This window comes from Achroia grisella, unplaced genomic scaffold (genome assembly GCF_030625045.1).
Source record: "Achroia grisella isolate CSIRO2021 unplaced genomic scaffold, CSIRO_AGI_Agris_v1 utg558, whole genome shotgun sequence".
Taxonomy (NCBI): Eukaryota; Metazoa; Arthropoda; class Insecta; order Lepidoptera; family Pyralidae; genus Achroia; species Achroia grisella.
Genome location: NW_026712938.1, coordinates 2395723 through 2402711, shown reverse-complemented (window position 1 = coordinate 2402711; position 6989 = coordinate 2395723).

The window sequence follows — 6989 nt, the reverse complement described above, 5'->3', positions numbered from 1 at the left end:
CCAAAATATTTTGTCGATTATCAGTTACAAAAATATAGACTTGAAAATATTTTATTAGACCCATAGAGATATCTAGAACTGCCACTTAACAGCTGTAAACCTACACAGTTTTTAAGTGGTAATAATTTAAGGATTAGTTTAGAAAATATCAAACTAACAAATGTAGGTACGTACAATAGCGTAAATAAATACAATAATGTACGTACTACATAATAATAGTCGTTAAAAATATTTCATAATATAGAAATTAATACGGTATTGTTCATCATTTTGGTATGACAGCATTCCCAGATAAAGTTGACGATGATGACAAGAAACTGCATATTTTTTAATTTGTGTCCTCTACAGTAATTACTATCCTTGACAATACATTTTAATGTACAAACATAACTGTACAAGCCAAACGAAATCTGTAAATAGTAAAGAAATAAAGTAAGAAAAAATAATTACTTATCGATATAATATTACCGTGTTATTCGTAACTCACGTAATGCGGCTAATTTGAAATTTACGTGCATGACGTCTAATGTAAGAGATACATTATCTGAAGCAGCTCACCTAAAACAATACAAACACGAACTCTAAGTATAATATAGTACTTAAATCATAATCTGAGTTAGGTATCCAAAGCTGCTAAGTGAAAACCGCCCCCGCCACTCGTCTCCTTGGACTATGTTAGACTTGAATTTACCGTCCTCATGCATACCGATATATTGTACTAATAAAAAACATAGAGAATACATTATGTTTTTTTCCGAATTTATTTATTAATTCCGAATTATGAAAAGTTTTTAAACATAATAGACAATAATAATAGCCCTATACACAATTATGAGCACTGCAAAATAAATCTAAAGTTATTTTCGGAATAATTATAATACGTACCTGAATACTAATAATTGACATTAGTCAATAAAATATATGTAGATATAAAACTTCTGGCAACCGACAAATATGCACACTACAATCAAAGGCGAAATAGCTGACCACTAAACATAATACAAAGAATAGAATTGTAAATGTAATCTTGTAAATGTTACTATCAACATTATTAAATAAATATGCAAGGATTTTACATATTTTTACTTGTACGGGATCTAATGTATTTATGCAAACATGAAACTAGGTACCGTAATTAGACAAATAATAGTAAATTCCACTATTTCACAGTTAAATTGAAAAAGTTTTTGAATATTGGCCAGGCGCGTTCGCAACACGATCAAGTATATTATACAAGTTACAACTGCTAATTCACAAAATTCGATTATGCTGATTTACAATAACATACTTCATGTATTTTGTAAATCAGCGTAAATGAATCCCATGTTAAGTGTTTGCATATTTTTATAGTTTGAATGTGAATAAGTGAATAAATAAATAGTCGTGACCAGTGAGCCTATAATTTACCATAGTAGCTTGCATGAAGAATGAGATGTTGAAGAGAATGCGACGAGCTAAGAGTACTGGCACGTGCCACGGCACTCCGCCATGGAAAATCACAGAAAACAAGGACACAATGCAATGGTTCATTCAACCGGACGTTATTATTCAACGAGCGAACTGTGATGAAACTACGCAGATCTTCATTATTATTAACAAAGACCAGCGTTTCGAAATATTGGACCACGTATACGTTATAGGAGTCATTAGGCACGCGTTGAATCAAATATAAATCCAAACTATGCATCTGCCTAATAAGACTCTACAACTAAAACGCAGCTTAAAAATAAAGCTGTTTGGTGTCAGAAATATATGAGACTGAAACACTGTGGATACCTAGTCCTTAATGTAAATAGCAACGCATTACAATGTAGACAGGAGCCATATCCTCCTATGTATAAGACTAAACAAGAAATCATGAAGAAACTATACAGAGCTAAAGTTACTTTGGCAGTCAACAGACAGGCGTCAAATTTCATAAATTCCGTTTGTCCCCCTGTTATACGGAACCCTATAAACATAAACCTCCTTGCATACTAATGAACACTGCGCGATTAATAACTTTACTATTATCAATAGAATCATCAACAAAACACAAGACATTACTGATATAAAAATATTAATGTTAAGTTACTGTTTTTGCGCACAGATTCATTCAATAATTCCACTTATTCTATTGTTTATTAAATTTAGGTCATAATTATAATTAAATCAATATAATAGATATCTCAGAAACTTCTACTTAACTCGGAACATTTGATTATCTGTAGGTAATTTATTATCCAGTTATTTACACATTATTGTGGTGTCTACTTTAGTACTTAATCATTTTTAGCAGAAGCATTAATCCATTGATTAGAAAGGACTAAACGTCTGATCAGATTTAATGAAACTTGACGTAAAGATAGATGGTATTAGAGGAGCTATATTTTATCTGTATAAAAATAGACATCGCAGGTAACAGCTGGTATTAAATAAGTATCTACAATTAAAATCACACTCAGTCGAAATTTTAGTGACAATGTTTCAATAGGTAATTATTTAATTTTTATTTAAATCCAACGACAGTAAAATATTTTTAATGTTTCACATTCATCTACGTCTCATTATCATAATATGCGGTTTCCAAAATGTTGCGGTTAACATTTAGCAATTATTCATTATATATGTATTTTTCCTCAATATGACGTATGCAATATTACAGAAGTTGCACTATATATAACCAGATGGAAAAACCTAATAAATAGGTATACTTTTATACTTTCATTATATATATATTTGGCTACGTAAGACTCACTTTCAAATGCCCAATCAACAATCCAAACAATCCGTGTTCCCGGTTTTGTAATAATTAATTTCAAATTAGGCTGTATCGTAAAATGTTACTAAGTAGTTTATCATGATAAAAATTACCTGGTTGGATGCTCATCGTCGCTGATTGCACCATGTTTTAACCAATATTGGACAAGTGCTGTTAGACGAGGTGTGATGGCTTTACTTGGATGATGATAAAAAAAGCAATTGATTTATTGTAGTCAGTACTATAGTTACTACTGCATGAAAGAACCATTTCCCAGAGATAGACTTTGTACAAAGTAGTCTGCATGGATTTCTTTATGAAATATAAAACGATATCGTAATTTTTTTTAAAGCATAATAATAAAAATTACTTATCTTGTATTCTGTTTTAGGAGGCAGAGATATAACAGTATAATTTCAAATTACAGAAACACCATCTTGGTCCTCCAGAATAATAACGCATAAAAGGGGTGTAAGAAAATAGTAATAATCACATTGCTAGCAATGCACAATGTCAGGTTGACTCCCACGCGGTTTCCCTTGAAAGCCATTGTAACAAGACCTTTCTTAGTTCTAGATTAAATACGAATTTTTATATACATACTCGTGAAATTACAAATTAAGAATTTATACGACATTAGTAAACATTATTTAATTAAGACCCATGCGTGAACTTTTCTAAATATTAATTTTCATATATTGTATTATAACATACTTTTGGCAAATTTAATTTAATACATATTAGTAAACGTTTTATACTTTCACATATTTAACAATGCAGAGAAAATACGCCAATTATTCATAACAAACAAAACTGAGAACAGTAAACAGTTCTTTGTAATCGACAATACTGGGTTTAAACTCTATACTTTATCGATCCAAACTTCAACAAGCAGGTAGTGTAATCGCAAAATTGAAAGGCAATTTAATGCACGGCATCGTATGACGCGGCCCTATATAAATGTCTATTTATAAAACAATACAAATAGCAACGGTATGATGTAGCGTGGAGAAATCTAAATATCACAACCCTAAATAAAGTGCGATTAGTATGCATACCAGTGCGACAAACGCAGCCAAAATCGAGTGTTCTGATGGTGTAACAGCGTGATTGTGGTAGTAATGGGCCGGGTTCGTTCGCCGTCAAAAGCGAAAGTGCTGCGTTCAGTGGGACAACGACCGGCTCCTGACTGCCCCCACGGTTTCCTGCACCCGACATCATCATCAAACGTCGCCGGCTGCGTCATCTACGCTACCGTCAAGCGACTGCGGACGGAGCACGAGGTGCGTCATTGGTAGGTCTTGCACGGAACTGCCGCGCGTTAATGCATATTGATGTATTGGCACTTACCTAGCTTACCGACTTATTATAATAATCACCATTTGTTTGAATGATATTGCTATCTACAGTTGTCATTGATTAGGAATAAGAAACCTATACATAAAGCAGCATATACATCTGGTCATAGTATTCATGTAGTAACATTATATTCGTACCTTTCATATATAGGTAAACATATAAATACAGTAAATATAACCTGCTTGATTTAGAAAATTAAAACAGTATTTTGGTGCCATATAAATGTTAAATTTTAAAGAGTAACAAACGTCCGTGAACTTCTGTATGTTTTGTAACATTATCACTAAACAAGTAATCATTATAAACGGATTAAAAAATCGATAAGCTACGAGTCGAGCTCGCACCCCGAGGATTTTACGAAACAAAAATTTTAAACAGTTTTATTATATCATTTACTAGCTGTCCCAGCGACTTCGTCCGCGTGGAATTTAGCTTTATTTTTCTAAAATAAAAGTAGCCTAAGTTACTCCTTATTACATCAGCTATCTGCCAAAAAAAGTCCCGTCAAAATCCGTCCAGTTATTTCAGAGATTAGCCGGAACAAACAGACAGACAGAAAAAAATGTATATATTGATATTTTGGTGTATGTATCGTATTTATATTCATATGCATGTAGTAAAAAACGGTTATTTCAATATTACAAACAGACACTCCAATTTTATTTATATGCACATTGTTACAATTTTTACATAGATGTTAATATGATAAAAGTATGAAACAAATTATACATTGGATTACTAGCAAAGTTAGTATGTCTATTTAGCTATTAAAATATGACTGAAAAAATATTAAAATGTATGTAATTTTTTCACGATGGGAAATTTAACTAAACAAGTCCATTGTAACATCTTACCCCCCAATTGGGGCTAGTTGTTACATCATCGGGGCACGATGTTACGGTAGATAAATAAACACAATCATCAATTATATATTTTTTTTTATTATTATTTTAAAACATTATAAACAATAGACATCATTTTAAACAGTCTCGTAACATTTAAAACCAGGAAACCAGTCCAGCCCAGCCATATTATTTTTATACCAGCTGGGGGGAATATTTTTTAAATCGAGTTTTATAGCACATTGATAAGCTAGTTTGCGTACTTCTGTTGGTAGTAAACCAAAATATATTTCTGAACTTTTGAGTAGATTAGAAGCTAATTTATGTTCTATTTCTTGTGAGAATACCAATTTAGGTTTAACGTAACCAAATGAACAACTTTCGTTGTTTTTTGTTTATCTGAGACACCTGGATAAGGACATCGGACACAAATTAAACATTTCACTTGCTTTACGTATGCTCGTTTTATTCTGCCGTAGGTACGTCTGCTGCAGCAGATTCATAAACTTTTTTACTATACTTCTGTACCTCTTTCTGTTTTCCTTTAAAAATTTTCTCATGCTGGAAAAAAACAAATAATATGTGGAATTTTTGAAATGTGAAGACGAACGGTACGATACCAGATATAATATTTTTGGGGTAAGTTGTTACATATAACAACTTACCCCAAACAATTATAACTACTTGCCCCATGACACGTTTTTTAATATAAATTGAAGTCATCATTAATGTATATCAATATCCGAATAAAATAATATTGCAAATTCAAGGTAGATTTGTAATGAACGTTCAAGGTTAAAAATTTTGAGGAAATAAAAGATAAGACATCAGGAATCAAAAATTTCGTAAAAGATTTTTTTACTTGGTTGAAATCGAGACACATGCACGCAACCTAGCTCCTTGGCGCTTGGCGGGTCATTGATAGTTTTTATCTAGTGCACGACGTTATAAGAACACAAATAAGTCCAATTATATCCATCAAAGAGTTTAAAATCCCGGTAAAAACGTGTGTAACTTCGTACCCTGCAACAACGTGCCCCCTGCTCCCCTACATATATATAGATTATATAACAAATTAAGGAACTAACTAAAACAGACACAAATTCTAAACCTAACAGTCCTCAAGAATATTATTGTAGGAGGAATATGAAAAATGTTATAGTATGTATATATATATTTCGTGGATATTTTCAAACCAATTACTCTTCATTCAACCTGTGCTAAAATTGACCAAAGGTAAAATTTAAATGTAGGTACAAAGGTACCTCCTTTTTTCTTAATAAAAAAAGCAGGTATGAAAATAATCAGAAGTATGAGTATGACAACTACATATACTGTGTATCAAAAAATATATCTAGTTTAAAATTAAATATTTTTGTATTAAATATTCTACTCAAAGATGTCACAAATCCACTATTTAAAGGAACCTTTTAAAAGTTAATAAGCATTTCCGATTTCTTGAGAAATATGTACAACTTTTTTTATCAGGCGCCAGTACACGGTAATAAATGACAACCAAATTTTCAGCAACATTGAAGTTTTTAATTTGAATTAAAATGAAATAATAGAAATTACAAACTATGAATCTATAACTCAATAAATTCCTTTAAAGTAGATAAAACAAGCTAAATTATTTAACATACAATATGGATAATAAACACATTATTCATGACTAGCATTAATTAATCGCTAGAATTATATTCCCATGGTATATTTCTAGGTATGAAAGGTTTTTTTTTTCAAATATATTATTCCATGATCGACGTTCCGGATTGTATCTGGCGCAAAGAATTTCACTAGCAACTTAACGTGGAAATGCTGCGAGCGTTATGGGAACCTTTAAGCCAGGTACGATACGGGACAGTCTTAGCATTTAGCTTTTATGTATTTTTTTTAATTGTATATTATATATAAATAATATTAATAAATTTATTATCTTATTACGTATTAATTAAATTATCAAAAGCTTATTTTATTAACAATCACATAACCAGAATATATTCAAGAATACCATACCATTTATCCCTATTTAATATATCCCTTTGAGT